This window comes from Pristiophorus japonicus, chromosome 1, assembly GCF_044704955.1.
Source record: "Pristiophorus japonicus isolate sPriJap1 chromosome 1, sPriJap1.hap1, whole genome shotgun sequence".
Taxonomy (NCBI): Eukaryota; Metazoa; Chordata; class Chondrichthyes; family Pristiophoridae; genus Pristiophorus; species Pristiophorus japonicus.
Window position 1 is genome coordinate 159343185 of NC_091977.1, and position 17962 is coordinate 159361146.

Sequence of the window (17962 nt, forward strand, 5' to 3'; positions counted from 1 at the left end):
CGCAGTTCCATGTTTGAATCCCTCCAATCCGGTTTCCGTGCCTGCCACAGTACCGAAACGGCTCTCATCAAAGTCACAAATGCCATCCTTTGTGTCTGTGACAAAGGTAAACTATCACTCCTTTTCTTTCTTGACTTGTCTGCAGCCTTTGACACGGTTGACCACTCTATCCTTCTCCAACGCCTCTCCACCGTCGTCCAGCTGGGTGGAACTGCACTCGCCTGCTTCCAATCTTATCTATCTAATCATAGCCAGAGAATCACCTGCAATGACATCTCTTCCCGCCCCTGCATCGTTACCTCTGGTGTGCCCCAAGGATCTATCCTTGGTCTCCTATTTCTCATCTACATGCTGGCCCTTGGCGACATCATCCGAAAACACAGCGTCAGTTTCCACATGTACACTGATGACACCCAACTCTACCTCACTACCACTTCTCTCAACCCCTCCTTGGTCTCTAAATTGTCACTGCTTGTCTGACATCCAGTTCTGGATGAGCAGAAATTTCCACCAATTGAATATTGGGAAGACCAAAGCCATTGGTCTTGGTCCCCACCACAAACTCCATTCCCTAGCCACTGACTCCATCCCTCTCCCCAACTTCTGTCTGAAGTTGAGCCACACTGTTCGCAACCTTGGTGTTATATTTGACCCTGAAATAAACTTTCAACCACATATCCTCAGCTCATCCACTGTTGAAGCCCTCATCTGTGCCTTTGTTACATCTAGACTTGACTGTTCCAACACACTCCTCTGTGGCTTCCCACATTCTACCCTATGTGAACTAAAGGTAATCCAAAACTCGGATGCCCATGTCGTAATTCACACCAAGTCTCGCTCAATCTTCACCCCGTACTCACTGACCTACATTGGCTCCCAGTTAAGCAAAGCTTTGATGTCAAAATTCTCATCCTTGTTTTCAAATCCCTCTATGGCCTCGCCCCTCCCTATCTCTATAATCTCCTTCAACTCCACAACCCCCCCGAGATATCTGCGCTTCTCTAATTCTGTCCTCTTGAGCATTTCTGATTATAATTGCTCAATCATCGGTGGCCATGCCTTCTGTTGCCTAGGCCGTAAGCTCTAGAATTCCCTGCCTAAACCTCTCCGCCTCTCTACCTCTCTTTCCTCCTTCAAAATGCTACTTAAAACCTACCTCTTTGACCAACCTGCCCTAATTTCTCCTTATGAGACAAAAAACTGAAGGCTCAGTGTCAATTTTTTTTGTCTCATAATACTTCTGCAAAGCGCCTTGGGATGTTTCACTACGTTTAAATGCGCTACAGAAATACAAGTTGTTGTTGTTAATTTTTCCATTAATATGAGGAATGGAACAATCAATTAAGGCTTCTTCTTCCAGATTTGTTTCCTCCTACTTGCCTGAGATTTTATCTGTTTTTCCACCTCTCCCAGGAGGTAACATGGTAGATTGCGAGTACCTGTATTGTGATGGATAATGCATCACAACTATTTGAGACACGTTGGAAGGACCAGTTGGTCTTTTCCTGTTCGTCATTTTAATACATTCATATGTTGTTTATCTGATATGCGGATGTGTGGACTTTAGATGAAAATATTGAATTTAGCTATAATTATTGCATGATCAGGGGCTCTATTATAGGAACATAGGAACAGGGGTCAGCTATTCAGGTCTGTTGCGCCATTCGATCAGGTCATGGCTGATCTGTATCTTAACTCCTTCTACCCATCTTGGTTCCTTAACCTGTAATACCCTTGCTAAAACAAAAAATCATCAATTGACCTAGCCTCAACAGCTTTTTGGAGGCTGGAGTTCCAGATTTTCACTACCCTTTGTGTGAAGAAGTACATCTTGGCATCACCTCTGAATGGTGTAGCTCTAATTTTAAGGTTATTCTGGACACATAACATACTGTTCGCACATGAGGACTTGCCATTTGGGGGAAGTACTGGAGGGCTGCTCTCGTCTGTAGAAATGCTCCCCTGAGTAAATCATTGCCTTCAGGAGAGGATGGAGAAGCGGAAAAAATAAGAGGGTGAACTTTCCTGACCTTTGCACCTGGGAAACTGTTTGTTGCCTGGAGGCAAGTGTCAGGAAAATCATCCCTGTTGTATTTTAAGTGGAGTCAAAGGAAACCCTCCCAATATTCAGCAAAGCATTACTGACAAACAAAATCATTCCAGGATTCAAGTGTTTGCAACAAGCATTTGAAGCATACTGATTTTGTAGTTCAGCAGTTGATACTACCAGCCTGCTTGAGGCAGCAAGGCCTATACTTATCCTTATTCATTATAATAGCATTTCAGTTTCTATAATGTCAATATGTATAACAGAATTAAACAACTATTCTTGTGTAACTCCTACAGTCAAGACTAATTCATGTTTTACTATTTCTGTGAAGGGTTTTGTCCAATTGGCTTTGTTGGAAAGTTTTTTTGTGCACTATACAGTGGATGTTGAAATGTTGAAACAATGAACAATTCCTCAAAAAGCCAATGATTGCCTTGAACCTGAATAACTTGTTTTTACTTATTTCCTTTTCTGCCATCATTCCCTGCTGACTTCTTGTTTTTTCTTAGCATATATAAAACAATCCTAAAGGGATAATCCTGCCATATGAGAGCATTACTGGAGGGGTTGCAGGACTTTGCGATTGTAATATAATGTTCACAATTAATATAGGTACAATAAAATTGTGGCAACGTGAATAATTGCTTCCTTATTGGAAAAAACAAGAATGGGTTATTTTCAGAGATTCTGACTGAGCCTGAGAAACAAGCTTTTCATCTCATCAAAATAGCCTCTTTCATGTGTTGTAAGTGTCCCAAAAGCCCAGATGTAAAAAGCAGCAATCAATGGAAAATGCCCTCTGATTATAAAATATATGAATTATGATAATGTTGGAGTCCTTCAGTGAAGGTTAGTAGTGATGTGCAACATCAGCACTGAGCACCAATCATATGTTTGTGGAAATACCAGCTACAATGAATCCACAAAAAAGTAACATTGTTGCCCAATCCTGCAGCAGTGATGAAGTGAAGTTAATTTAAGAGGTCTTGGGTCATGTAATTTGTGACTACCCGATGATACCATACTAACTAGATCAGAGAAGTGAGTGGCTGAAATTAATATACCAGATTGAGCTTGCAGCATGTGGTCAATTTTCTTGTAAGCTATTGATGTTGTAAAAAGGTCACAATGTCTCATGTTAAAGGCATTCTTGGACACTCCTGACAGAGTTTACTGTTGTTCATGCAATATATTCAGGCTTATCAGACAATATTGGGCACTTATGATTCCTCTTTCGAGTAAGTAATTTTTGTTTCCCAATAAAATAGTTCTAAATGTGAATTGTGGCTCTGAAGGTTACACAGTTTCTCTGTTTTTATTTCATCCAGGAATTGGTAGAAAGTTAGGAAATGGCCTCTGTGAGGACAGTGCCTTTTGTTGATTGATTTTCAATTGGAATGACCTCATACATTATTTGAAAATAAATTATTTAAAAGTGACAAGGAAATAAATAAAATCTGAACACATTTGTTTCATTTATCAGCATTAATTGGTTGTACATGTGAGAATTTTCCATATTGGATTAGTGGATAATCTCTTACTGCTATTTAGTGCTTTCCTGCACTGCAAAGGAATGGCATTCTTTGGCTTTTTTTGCTGCTGTTATCATTTAAATTACTTGAATAGCACATGTAGAAGCAAAGATTGCTGGAGCTCCTTGTCATGGAAGTTCTGAGTGTGCAAATGAACTAGAATATAACAAGATGTCTCCTTCTCTTTCATGCCAAAAGAAAAATGAAGCATCACAGTATTGAGAAGGATCAGCCACTCATCGTATTTACAAGTCCAAGGCAATTCTATATTGCTCTGATCTCTGGACCCTGGTCTTCTCAGGTAGAGACCCACGCTGGCTGAAAAAGTAAGGTTTTAGCCCTTCACCAAGGCAGTTCGGGAGGCCAGTATAGCGAGAGCGGAGCGGCGTGGGAGGATAAAGGGCGGTGGCAGCAGCTTGGAGCAACAGCCGTTCGGGAGGCCAGCTGCAGCAGGGGCAGAAACTAAACAAAGAAGTAAAAAGAAATCGAAGTAATTGGCTGGTGGATTGGTGAGTATTTTATCTTTTTCTTTGCTTTCAGTAAGAAACATTTGGCATTGACGTAAGTAAGTAACTAAGAACTGAAAGTAAATATATGTGATCCTTATTATCTAAGGAGAACCAGTTCATTAAATCAACTGTTTGTTGATTAGTTTCTGGGTGTGTTTTGCTAAGGTTTAGAGTTTCGTTCTACTTGATAGTTGCGGGTATAACTGAGGGATGGCAGTGCAGCTCAGTCATGTGGATTGCACATCTTGTGGCATGTGGGAAATCCTGGCTGCTTCGCACAGCCGCGACAACCACATGTTCAGGAGGTGTCTCCGGCTGCATCAACTCGAGTTCTGTGTTTTGGAGCTTGAGCGGCGGCTGGAGTCACCACGGTGCATCCGTGCGACTGAGAGCAACGTGGAAAGCACATTTCTAGAGGTGGTCACCTCGCAGCTTAAGAGTGTGCAGGCAGATCGGGTTTGGGTGACCCCTGGACAGAAGAGGAGGACTAGGCAGGTAGTGCAGGAGTCCCCTGAGTCCATTTTGCTCTCCAACCGGTACTCTGTTCTGTGTGCCGGTGGGGGCGATGGTGGCTCTGGGAAATGCAGCCAGAGCCAACTCCACAGAACCACGGGTGGCTCAGCTGCACAGGGGGGAAGAAAAAGAATGGAAGAGCTATAGTGATAGGGGATTCCATAGTCAGGGGAACAGACAGGCGTTTCTGCAGTCGCAGACATGACTCCAGGATGGTATGTTGCCTCCCTGGTATCAGGGTCAAGGATGTTACTGAGTGGCTGCAGGGCATTCTGGGGGGACAGGGCGAACAGCCAGAGGTCGTGGTCCACATCGGTACCAATGACACAGGTAGGAAGAGGGATGAGGTCCTGCAGGCAGAGTTTAGGGAGCCAGGAGAGAGATTAAAAAGTAGGACCTCAAAGATAGTAATCTCCGGATTACTCCCAATGCCACGAGCTAGTGAGTACAAAAATAGGAAGATAGAGCAGATGAATACATGGCTGGAGAGATGGTGCAGGTGGGAGGGCTTTAGATTCCTGAGGCATTGGGACCACTTCTGGGGGTGGTGGGACCTGTACAAGCCGGACGGGTTGCACCTCAATGGAGCAGGGACCAATATCCTCGTGGGGGGGCTGGTTGCTAGTGCTGTTGGGGAGGGTTTAAACTAGCTTGGCAGGGGGATGGGAACTTGAAAATAGATTCAGTAGGGAGGGGAGAAAAGCGGAAATTAAGAAGCAAAAATAAAGAAAGTGAGTTTGAAGAAGAGAGAAAACAAGCAGGAAAAAAGAGTAAAATAACAAATTTAAAGGCACTTTGTCTAAATGCACGTAGCATTTGTAACAAAATAGATGAGTTGACGGCACAAATTGAGACAAATGGGTATGATCTGATAGCCATTACAGAGACGTGGTTGCAAGGTGACCAGGACTGGGAATTAAATATTATGGGGTATTTGACAATCCGGAGGGACAGACAGAAAGGAAAAGGAGGTAGCTCTGTTGATAAAGGATGGAATCACTGCAATAGTGAGAAACGATATTGGCTCAAAGGATCAGGACGTTGAAACAGTTTGGGTGGAGATAGGAATAATAAGGGGAAAAAGTCACTGTTGGGTATAGAATGTAGGCCCCCTAACAGTAGCAACTCTGTTGGTCGGAGAATAAACCAGGAAATAGTGGGGGCTTGTAAAAAGGGAACAGCAATAATCATGGGTGATTTTAACCTCCATATTGATTGGACAAGTCAAAGTGGTCAGGGTAGCCTTGAGGAAGACTTCATAGAGTGCAGAAGGGACGGCTTCCTTGAGCAGTATGTAACGGAACCAACCAGGGGGCAGGCTATCCTAGATCTGGTCCTGTGTAATGAGACAAGATTAATAAACAATCTCCTAATAAAGGATCCCCTTGGAATGAGTGATCATAGCATGATTAAGTTTCAAATTCAGATGGAGGGTGAGAAAGTTGGATCTCTAACCAGTGTACTAAGCTTAAATAAAGGAGACTATGAAGGTATGAGGGCAGAGTTGGCTAAAGTGGACTTGGAAAATAGATTGAAGTGTGGGACAGTTGATGAACAGTGGTATACATTTAAAGAGATATTTCACAATTCTCAAGAAAAATATATTCAGTAAGGAGGAAAGGATGCAAGAGAAAAGAAAGCCATCTGTGGCTAACTAAAGATATAAAGGACGGTATCCAATTAAAAACAAGAGCATACAAAGTGGCCAAAACTAGTGGGAGGACAGAAGATTGGGAAGCTTTTAAAAGCCAGCAAAGAATGACTAAAAAAATGATTAAGAAAGGGAAGATCGACTATGAACGTAAACTAGCACAAAATATAAAACCAGATAGTAAGAGTTTCTATAGGTATATAAAAAGAAAAAGAGTGGCTAAAGTCAATGTTAGTCCCTTAGAGGACGAGACCAGGGAATTAGTAATGGGGAACATGGAGATGGCAGAAACTCTAACGAAGTATTTTATATCAGTTTTTACGGTAGAGGACACTAACAATATTCCAACAGTGGATTGTCAAGGGGCTACAGGGGGGGGGAGGAACTTAACACAATCACAATCACTAAGGAGGTGGTGCTCAGTAAGATAATGGGATTAAAGGCAGATAAAATCCCTGGACCTGATGGCTTGCATCCTAGGATCTGAAGAGAAGTAGCGGCAGGAATTGTGGATGCATTGGTTGTAATTTATCAAAATTCCTTGGATTCTGGGGAGGTCCCGGCAGATTGGAAAATTGCAAATGTAACGCCCCTATTCAAAAAAGGAGGCAGACAAAAAGCAGGAAACTATAGATCAGTTAGCCTAACATCTGTGGTTGAGAAAATGTTGGAGTCCATTATTAAAGGAGCAGTAACAGGACATTTGGAAAAGCAAAATTTGGTCAGGCAAAGTCAGCATGGATTTATGAAGGGGCAGTCATGTTTGACAAATTTGCTGGAGTTCTGTGAGGATGTAATGAACAAGGTGGATAAAGGGGAACCAGTGGGTGTGGTGTATTTGCACATCCAGAAGACATTTGACAAGGTGCCACATAAAAGGTTACTGCACAAGATAAAAGTTCACGGGGTTGGGAGTAATATATTAGCATGGATAGAAGATTGGCTGACAAACAGAAAACAGAGAGTCGGGATAAATGGTTCATTCTCTGGTTGGCAATCAGTAACGAGTGGGATGCCGCAGGGATCAGTGCTGGGACCCCAACTATTTACAATCTATATCAACGACTTGGAAGAGGGGACTGTGTAACGTAGCCAAGTTTGCTGACGATACAAAGATGGGAGGAAGGGCAATGTGTGAGGAGGACATAGACAGGCTAAGTGAGTGGGTAAGAATTTGGCAGATGGAGTATAATGTTGGAAAGTGTGAGGTCATGCACTTTGGTAGAAAAAAATCAAAGAGCAAGTTATTATTTAAATGGAGAAAGATTGCAAAGTGCTGCAGTACAGTGAGACCTGGGGGTACTTCTGCATGAAACACAAAAGGATAGTATGCAGGTACAGCAAGTGATCAGGAAGGCCAATGGAATCTTGGCCTTTATTGCAAAGGGGATGGAGTATAAAAGCAGGGAAGTCTTGTTACAGCTGTACACCTGGAATACTGCGTGCAGTTTTGGTTTCCATATTTACATAGAAACATAGAAACATAGAAAATAGGTGCAGGAGCAGGCCATTCAGCCCTTCTAGCCTGCACCGCCATTCAATGAGTTCATGGCTGAATATGAAACTTCAGTACCCCATTCCTGCTTTCTCACCATACCCCTTGATCCCCCGAGTAGTAAGGACTTCATCTAACTCCCTTTTGAATATATTTAGTGAATTGGCCTCAACTACTTTCTGTGGTAGAGAATTCCACAGGTTCACCACTCTCTGGGTGAAGAAGTTTCTCCTCATCTCGGTCCTAAATGGCTTACCCCTTATCCTCAGACTGTGACCCCTGGTTCTGGACTTCCCCAACATTGGGAACATTCTTCCTGCATCTAACCTGTCTAAACCCGTCAGAATTTTAAACGTTTCTATGAGGTCCCCTCTCATTCTTCTGAACTCCAGTGAATACAAGCCCAGTTGATCCAGTCTTTCTTGATAGGTCTGTCCCACCATCCCGGGAATCAGTCTGGTGAATCTTCGCTGCACTCCCTCAATAGCAAGAATGTCCTGCCCTTACGAAAGGATATACTTGCTGTGGAGGCAGTTCGGAGAAAGTTCACTAGGTTGATCCCTGGGATGAGGGGGTTGACTTATGAGGAAAGTTTGAGTAGGTTGGGCCTCTACTCATTGGAATTCAGAAGAATGACAGATGATCTTTTAGAAACGTATAAGATTATGAGGGGGCTTGACAAGGTGGATGCAGAGAGGATGTTTCCACTGGTGGGAGAGACTAGAACTAGAGGGCATGATCTTAGAATAAAGGGCCACCCATTTAGAACTGAGATGAGGAGAAATTTCTTCTCTCAGAAGGTTGTGAATCTGTGGAATCTGCTGCCTCAGAGAGCTGTGGAAGCTGGGACATTGAATAAATTTAAGACAGAAATAGACAGTTTCTTAAACGATAAGCGGATAAGGGGTTAAGGGGAGCGGGCAGGGAAGTGGAGCTGAGTCCATGATCAGATCAGCCATGATCTTATTGAATGGCGGAGCAGGCTCAAGGGGCCTTATAGCCTAATCCTGCTCCTATTTCTTTTGTTCTTATGTTCTTAAAGGTGCATGACAGTTACCTGTGGTGATAAATTACATTTATTTTGTGGAGGCATCTGGCCTCTGCTCAATGCTTCCTATGATGGCACAGCTGAAATCAACAAGTCAGGAATGAGCCACCTTTCCACCATTCAGTGGGATAAAATATTGATGCGGTAATGCAGCGCACAATCCCACCCATGTGTTTTTAAATTCCATGCATGTTGGTAGTGAAGTCAGTTGCACATTTTTATAAATATTTTGTTCTCCTTATTTGAAGAGGTGAGAGAATACGCTGATTTTGTTCTAATAATGTACTTTATCTCGTCCCTCAGGATCATCATAGGCAGTCCCTAGGAATCGAGGAAGACCTGCTTCCACTCTTAACATGAGTCCTCAGATGGCTGTGCAGTCCAATATGAGAATCACAGTCTCTGTCACAGGTGGGAGAGATAGTCGTTGAGGAAAGGGGTGGGTGGGACTGGTTTGCCATACACTCTTTCCACTGCCTGCATTTGATTTCTGCATGCTCTCGGCGACGAGACTCGAGGTGCTCAGCGCCCTCCTGGATGCACTTCCTCCACTTAGGGTGGTCTTTGACCAGGGTCTCCCAGGTGTCAGTGGGGATGTTGCACTTTATCAGGGAGGCTTTGAGGGTGTTTCCGTTGCCCACCTTCGGCTTGTTTGCTGTGAAGGAGTTCCGAGTAGAGCGCTTGCTTTGGGAGTCTCGTGTCTGATCAGCTCCATAATCCCTGTCAGTCGAGTGGGAGTAGCATATGTTGGCATGCTGAGTATAATTGCAATTTTGAGACACTCTGATGAAAGACAAAGGGCCCAAATTTGGTGGACTTAGCGCCGGCTGCTGCCGAGTTTTCTGGATTGTCCTCCTAGTTTTTGGGCGCTCTCCCCTCTGAGTGAGTTTGGTCAGGTCCTCACGCCGGCGAGGAGAGAAGACCGCTGGGGAGCGTCTACTGGCGTCCGCTGGTGAACGCCGGCATGCAACACCAACAAGAGTCCTCCCGTCCGCTCACTCCCCAGATTGGTCCGGGTGGTCCTCTGCTCCAGCAGCAGAAGAGACCGTCGTGTGGAGGCAGGGCTTACCTGAACGGTTAGTATGAAGGCCTGCAAAAAAAGGTTCATGCACTTGTTTCCTTCATTTCTTTTGCAGCAATTTTGGTGGATAGGGTTCTCTGAAGGATTTCGAAATGTTTTTTTTCCATTTGTTGAAAAAAAAATTTTTTTCCCGTTCCCCCCCTTCCTGGGCCCGACTCTATCCTTGGCGTTACTTTGCCGAGGATCGCATTTGCTACCCAGAATGCGATCGACTGCCCGCTGCTGCCCAGAATCGGCGTGAAAGGTCCATTTTTTCCACCGGGCAGTTTATTCCACATTTTTCCACCAAACTTCTGCCCAAAGTACCGTCAGGATCTTAGCGGTCCTTTCGACAGTACACGGGCGGAACTTAGGTTTGACCAAACTCGGGCCCTTTAATCCCTATTGTGATTTATGAACTGAGGAGTCCTCGGTTACAAGGTTTTGTGTGACAACAGTTTAACTCTTTGGGATAGAACCTCCACTTTTGAGCTTATCGCCCAAAAATGGGTATTATTTCCTGTGTGGGCGGGTGGTAAAAAAGGGTTTTCAGATCGCCGGCTTCTCGCCCATTCTCAAAACACCTAGTTTCCACTTTTGAGAATGGGCGTTACCGTGAGCGATATCAAATGGGCGATAGCGTTAAATTTTTTTGACCTCCTGCCGTAAAGTGTAGACATCCTTAGCAACGGCATGGCAACGCTCGATTCCCGCGATTCAGGAGGTCAAGGGTCACCATAACATGCGCAGAAGAGGAGACAGAGAGAGGGAACTCAGAAGGACTGAAGACGCGGTGGGTGTGGTGTGGCTGCTTTGGGAGGAAGGAGAGAGACTTTAGAGCTTCACAGCAAGTAGGCAAACAAAAATTAGCTGTTACCAGCCACATATTTGACCGAATTTGGCCTTTAATGGAGAGCGAGGAGGAGGCATCACAGCACGGTGGAGACTGAAGCTGGAGAGAGCAGTGAGCTGGGAGAGGAACACATTGGAGGTCGCAAAAGAGCCAAGAGGTTCTCAGACGAGGCAAATGCCTCCCTCCTGCAGGAGGTCGAGTTACGCTGGGGTGATTTGACACAGGGAGGGTGTGGGAAGCCCACCCCAAAGGCCTACCAGAAGATATGGACTGAGATAGCAGAGGTGGTCTTGTCGGTGACCAACGAGGTGCGTGAGGGCAACCAATGCTGCAAACGATGGAACGACCTTGTGGGGTCCACAAGAGTAAGTATTACATTGATTTACATGTACTTATGTATTTATATAATTTGATTTGTAACAGTCATGAGTGACTATCAGCAGATGTGAGGTCTTGCACTTTTACCGGAAATGCTTCACTCAAAGCCTGCGGTCACGGTGCACGTCGTCAGGTAAAGAATGAATAATTATAATAATCTTGATTACATCTGTCAGTTATGTGTTGTATCAGTTTCTGTGACAGTACCTAGCAATGATATCATGCAATGATCTCATGCCATATCGTCTTGTCACCTTTTACAGAAGAAGCTATCGACGATGAGGTCCGTGCAGAAACAAACAGGTGGGGGGCCACCAGACCCCAGCGACATCACAGAGATGGAGGAGCGAGTGCTCACACTCGTGGGGAAGCACCCCCAGACAGCCATGGACACATCTGCAGACCCTGAAGTGATGCCACGTGAGTAAAGCTTACACCATTGCATGATGTAAAGTCAATAGATGCCACACCAACTCATATCCGAACAATCATATATGATAGATGATTTCTAAAAGTGTCATAGCAATAATGCTGGCCTAATGAAAATCATTGCAATGCACAATGTGTTGATGGTCATGAAATTTGCTGTCTGCGATGATTTTGAGAGCGGTGGTGCTTTTGTCATGCATATGCTGTGTGTAGCGCTGGACTCAACTTGTCACCCTAGCACCTCCTTCTCGAACAAGCTTATTTGTGTCTTGCAGCTCAGCCAGCAGCGCGGCCCCAGGCAAGGCCACAGAGGCCAGAAGGTGGGGGAGCGGGGCAGGAGTCGGCGGACGATCCTACATCTGGTGCTGAAGAGCTCTGATTCTCGTCCGTCAATCCGCTGGGCCTGTTCTCGACAGATGAGAACGCGGACTTCGAGGAACCTGCATCGCCACCCTACAGAAGCCATTCCACCCCAAGGCCATCTATTGGTCCTCTGGTTATTCCCGCCTCCACTCTGGAGGTACCGGCCCCAAGCACCTCTCCACACGGCACCCCATTTGTCCCCAGGACGACGCCAACCCCACGGAGGCCTCGTGGACGCAGCAGGTCTGTTCCACGAGCGCGACGTGACAGCGGAGAGATGGTACAGTTGTCCAGGAGGACTGTAGACATTGGTGACCAGCTCACCGAAGCTTTGGGGGGTATATCCTGACACCTAGCCACCATGATCGAATACATTCTGCGCATGGCGGAGTCCCTGGATGCGATAGCCAGGAACACTGCTGCCACAGGCCTCCCAGTGGTCCCTGAGCATGGCACTCCACCCCTAGGTTCCGAGCACCACTGTGAACGACAGATGAGAGCAAGGACCAAAATCCTGCTTCTGCATCAGAGAATGTTGCCCCCTCGGCACCCCCTGCTCCCGTACCCGTGCAACCACCGCATTTGCCTTCATCCCCCCCCAATGAGGCACCGCCTGAGGAGCTCCTCGGACAGGTGCCATGGAGCGAGGAAGGGAAGGGATAGAGGTGGGGAGAAGAAGGAGAGGGGGGAAGGAAAGTGAGATGCATGTGCACAGGTGATGACTGTGTTATATCTCCATCTGGATGTATGCAGTTTGTTGCAATGTATGGGGGCTGGGGACCACGCTCCTGCTTTGCCTTTGTATTCTGTGTTGGTGGACATGTTGACCATGTGATTTATGTCAATGGTGGAAAATGTGGGGTGTGGGCGGGGGTTGGATGTGATTGGCTGTGATACTTATGATTTCAGACCAATGTTGGTATTAAGCTTTTGTTATTGAACATAACCTTGTTGCACATTGTCTCAGATAGCTGGACCATTACACATTGGTGATTCCTTACCATGAAAGGGTTAAATACAACTTAACATCAATCAACGTAAACTTTAACCGGTACCAAGGTAATGGGCACCATTGATGTCTAAGCTGCACACACACAGCAGTGTATCAGCGTTGTCACTCACATCAGCACTCTTTCAGGCAAATCTTTCAGCTATCAGCTCCTCATGTAAGAGTGGGATTTAACAAATGCCAGCCACATCGCTGGCATTCATCCCAGTTAGTTCCTCTTTTTGTGGCCCTTTTTTTGAGCGAGCGATATTCTGGGCGATTAGTGTGCGAGGTGGTGAAATTGACGATGGACGATCTCCATGGCTGCTAGTTTGGAAAAATGCTCTTTATGACAAAAAAAAGTGGTCGGGCGTTAATATTGAATCTCGGCATTCATTCCGTGCGGAAAGTAACGCTGGGCGATATTATGGGCGTTGAATTCTGCTGATTCCGCCCCAAAAAAGTGGGCAGGCGGTAATATTTTTTCTCAGCGTTAAGCCCATTGGGAAAATAATGCTTGGTGATAAGTCTCCTAAGAAAGCCCGTCAGTTTCCATTTTGTGCCAAAATTCATGATATCTGGGCGTTATACGTCATTTCAGTGGTATAGTGGGCGTTAAGCGGGCATTAAGCATGGAAAAAAAAGTGGAGGTTCTAGCCCTTTATTTTGTATAATGGGCCTGCTATGGAGTTACTGATGGGTAATAATTAAACGAGTGTTCTCTTCACCCACTGCAAGTAGACGAATAAAGAAATAAATTGCCTCCCCATATACAACAGTTACATATATAAATCAGTCTAAGTGTACAGCCTTCTCTAATCACATAAATAAAGTATTGTGCACACTGTCCTCTCTCCTACCTATAGGTTCCAGGTGCAACCGTTCCTTCGAACGCTGCAGTGTTTTTCCAAACAGTTATTTGGGGCCCAAGTTTCGGATGTCCTCCCGGAACGGCGCACTCCGAGAGGCCCACCTATTTTTTAGAATAGAAAAAGCGGCTAAAACTTACCTCACGATTCTCTGAGTCCAGCAGGTCTGTTTCAGTCAACGCAACGCAAAACAAGCAGCTGGGGGCGGAGCTACAGCCCTTCGCCAAAAAGAGTGCCGGCAGCTGCGCATATGCGCAGTGGAGGTTGCGCGCGTGCACTGTAGCTCCTGGCCCTCTCAGCGCATCCTGTCTCCGGGCGACCCTATCCCTGGCTGAAGGGACATTGCCCCTATCCTGGGCCGAGTGGCCTGCCTGCCCTTACCTGCTCGGCGGTGGGGCCGGCCCGACCAGCAGCTGTTCAGTGGCGGGCCCTGCCCGAACACCTCCTCGGTGGTGGGGCTCACCTGACCAGCACCTCTTCGGCGGCGGGACCCACCCAAACTCCTCCCTGGTGGCGGGCCCCGCCCAAACTGCAGCTCTTCGGCAGCGGGTCTCGCCCGAGCTGCACCTCTTCAGCGGCGGGGCCCGCCCGAGCAGCACCTCTTTGATCGTGGGCCCCGCCCGAGCAATGCCTCTTCAGCGGCAGACCCCGCCAGAGCACCTCTTCAGTGGCGGGGCCCGCCCAACCAGCTCTTTGGCAGGCTGTTGGAGGGCTCCCGGTGCTGCAGTAGATGAGTAGAAACTTTTAATTTGTTATTTATTGATTGATTTTTTCTTTTTTTAATTTTTAATTTTTTTTTTGACTGATTGGTTGATTTATTGATTTATTTATCATTTCTTATTGATGATGGCTCTTTATTGGTAAAAGTGAAGTGTTTAATGCTTTGTAAAATCCCCTAACTTCCCTCTAACTTGCCTTCCCCCCCCCATCTCTCGCTACCTGTGCCTAATTTATAAAGTGTAGGCAAGGTTTTTCTGAGCATACAAAAATCGACACTTACTCCGTTCTAAGTTAGTTTGGAGTAACTTTTCGCTGACTAAACTTGAAAAACAGGCGTAAGTGGTTGGCAACGCCCCCTTTTGAAAAAAAAACTGTACTAAAACTAAACTATTCTAACCAACTAGAACTGGAGCAAACTAAATGCCAAGAATTGCGATTTCTAAGATAGTCCATACTAAACTAGTTGCTTCAAAAAAACAGGAGCAAGTCGAGCTGAAACTTGGGCCCATACTGTGGTTCGGATACTTGCCATATCCATTGAAGATAGTAAAAATTGCATAATCAATTCTTCAAAACTGTAGAAAATGAAATTAATTAATTGTCCTGTGATTGATGATCTTAATAATTATCATCTGGTTGCTCAGCATTTGTTCTGCTAATAGCTGCTGATATGCCATTGCCATTTACAGCCATTGATTTATAGATTTGCTGTATAGTTTACTGGCTAGCCAATCAAGGTACTGTGTTATTCTAATATACAGTCCTGTTGCAATTTTGGTTAACCGTGGGATGACGAGATGATGCAATGCTCAAAATGAAACCGAGAGAGAAGGAGAAGTATACTAAGAAATATAGGGCCAATTCAGCCACCACGCACTGCCAGCCAGAAGCCATATTCAAAAGGAACACAGTTTGGAAATAGGGCTAGTGGCAATTCTCCATCTCACGCTCCCTTCGAGCACAGCTTCCCGAAGGGATCATGGGATTACTGAATTTACCCTGCAGAGTACATTTTGAATAATTGTTTAATACTGCTATAATTGGGGACAAAGGTTTTGCATAATATGAGTGGTGAATAACAAAAGGAGAAAATAATCAAAATAATTACTTAGACAGGAAAAAACAGACTTAAACACTAAAGGGGAAATAAATATTACTGACATCTGGACAATCATGACAGAGAAATAAATAAAGCTTAATGTACATGACAGGCACAAGAAATTTCATTACAAGTATATTATACATAGAGTGACAAATATCTAGCAGTATGCTGCAGTTTTGGAAACTTAAGAGTAAATAGTTAAACATGATGTTATAAAGTGTTCTCTGCTGTACACCAATGCCTTGGGGCACCAGAATGATAAGAAATCAGTTTGCAGTCTCGATTTCCCCACATGAGCAATTCTAATCTTGGCTGTGCAGAATGGAGACGGAGGGTGAATGTCCAAGGAGATTCTCCTGCTTTCCCAACGTAACTTCACTGGAAGAGCTGCGGAAACCATGGAAAAACGGCATAAATGTAATTTATGCCACTTTTCCAGGTTTCTTCAGCTCTTCCGCCAGTTATAGAAGACGACTGGAAAACCCTGGGTTACTGCATCTATGAGGATTTTTTATTTAAAGCACAACATTTGAAAGTGTAGGAAGTAATGGAGCTCAATAAATGATTATCAGAACCTTATGTAAACTGATATGTAGCTTTTATTTAACTGTATTGTAACTCTTAAACTTTTTTTCTGGTTGTTAATGTTTTTGTCAGGAAATTTATTGTTTGTCCTCTTTTCTTTTTCATTCTATAGGTCTATCCACATCACAAAGTATTCCTGAACATGACAACAAGAATGTGGGCTGGTCTAAGTTTTTTTTAAATTACCTCTGCACTGTAACCTGCAGTTAGGAGGTGTGTAAAATGGCAAAAAAAAATTCTCCCTTTTAGCTTCCCATCTTTCACCCCATGATGTGGCCTGTCTCACAACATGGCCAGAATCTTGTCAGCGCTCAGAGGGCAGGTTTAGAGAGAGGTCTGCTGTAAAAATCTAAATGATTGACAGTGGGGCAGTATCCCGCTGTAAACCTGCATCCTTGTTAATTTCCCAAGTGCCGGCTCTGCCTATGGTTTGCAGAACCAGCACTAAGCGGCGAGTCAGGCAATTGAGATATGTAAGAAGCAATTACAGGTATTTTAGCCGCATTTTACCAGGTCCCAACAATTTTTCCTACTTTTTTACGAGGTTCCCGGTGCTCGGGGATCACGTCAGATAAGTGTGTCAGGTTCTCAATGACTCTCCATTGCTGTGAAAAGTTGACTGCTGCAAAAGTGGTATAAAAGCTACCATGTCACAGCTGTTCAATTTCCAATCTTAGAAGCTGGAGCCTTCAGGATTTGGAATACACTTCAACTTCAGCTGCCATCTATTCCATCAGCATCGGTGCCCTTGAAAAAGTCTCATCTTGGTCCTCAGAATCCCACCATGATCAGCCCCCAACACCAGCAGCACTGAGCACACCAGCATCAGCAACAACAACAACACCAACCTTCTCCACAATCACCTGATGCTGCACAGGACACAGGGCATCAGCACCCGACTACAATGCTGCTTCCACCCATTGGAAGGGACGCCAGGGGTGACCTCACCATGGTCAGATTTACGTCACTTGATTGCTGCACACCCTGGCTGCTACATGATGTGGCAGGTTGGCACCACCCCACACCAACACATCCCTGCAGTGCCCTAGCCTACCACCCTCATCACCATTGTGTGGGGTACCCTTATGTCTCACCATTTACTACAACTCAATAAGCCACTTCCAAAGGTGCACACAAATCTGTCCAAGAACACAAAGTGTTGAAAATAAAGATTTCAATGTTTGCCAACATATTAGCAGAAACTCTACATGAACATTGGTTAAAAGACCCAAGTGCCTACCTTTGTGTATTGTTAGTTGATATGATTGGACAAGGATGAGGGTGAGTGTGAGGGGTGGCTAGTGAGATGGGGATGTGATAATGTAGATAGAGAGAGAGGGATGGGTGGAGGTGCAAAGTAAGTTGGTGTAAGGATATGCAGGAGTAGGGTGATGGGGATGTGATGAATGGCACAGCAGGATGAGGTTAAGTGTGGGTTTACAGTAACGTTTGACTGAGATAACTGAAAGATTTGCGTCACTGTAGCCTGGTCCTCCTGACCACATCCCTGCTTGTGTCCTCCTGTACAATGTGCAACCAGGCTGCGTTGGTGTCCTGGGGAAGTCTCTTCCACCCATTGGAAGGGAAGAGAACCTCCCTGCATGTTGTGACTCACTCCATTAGCATCTGGAGAGAGTGAGCATGGATTTGTGAAAGGGAAATCATGCTTGACAAATCTTCTGGAATTTTTTGAGGATGTTTCCAGTAGAGTGGACAAGGGAGAACCAGTCGATGTGGTATATTTAGACTTTCAGAAGGCTTTCGACAAGGTCCCACACAAGAGATTAATGTGCAAAGTTAAAGCACATGGGATTGGG

At 45.1% G+C, this 17962-nt stretch overlaps 1 protein-coding gene and 1 long non-coding RNA gene across 3 annotated transcripts in view; one reads left to right on the top strand and one right to left on the bottom strand.

The window, feature by feature from the left end:
* Positions 1–16341, top strand: part of LOC139234628 (uncharacterized) — a 36774-nt gene extending 20433 nt beyond the window's left edge. Inside the window, exons 2-4 of the long non-coding RNA XR_011588322.1 lie at positions 3781–4091; positions 9102–9209; positions 16258–16341. This is a non-coding gene — a long non-coding RNA (uncharacterized lncRNA). The remainder of the gene's footprint in view (positions 1–3780; positions 4092–9101; positions 9210–16257) is intronic.
* Positions 1–17962, bottom strand: part of LOC139234699 (dolichyl-diphosphooligosaccharide--protein glycosyltransferase subunit KCP2-like) — a 353523-nt gene that overhangs the window by 122148 nt on the left and 213413 nt on the right. The window lies entirely within an intron of this gene.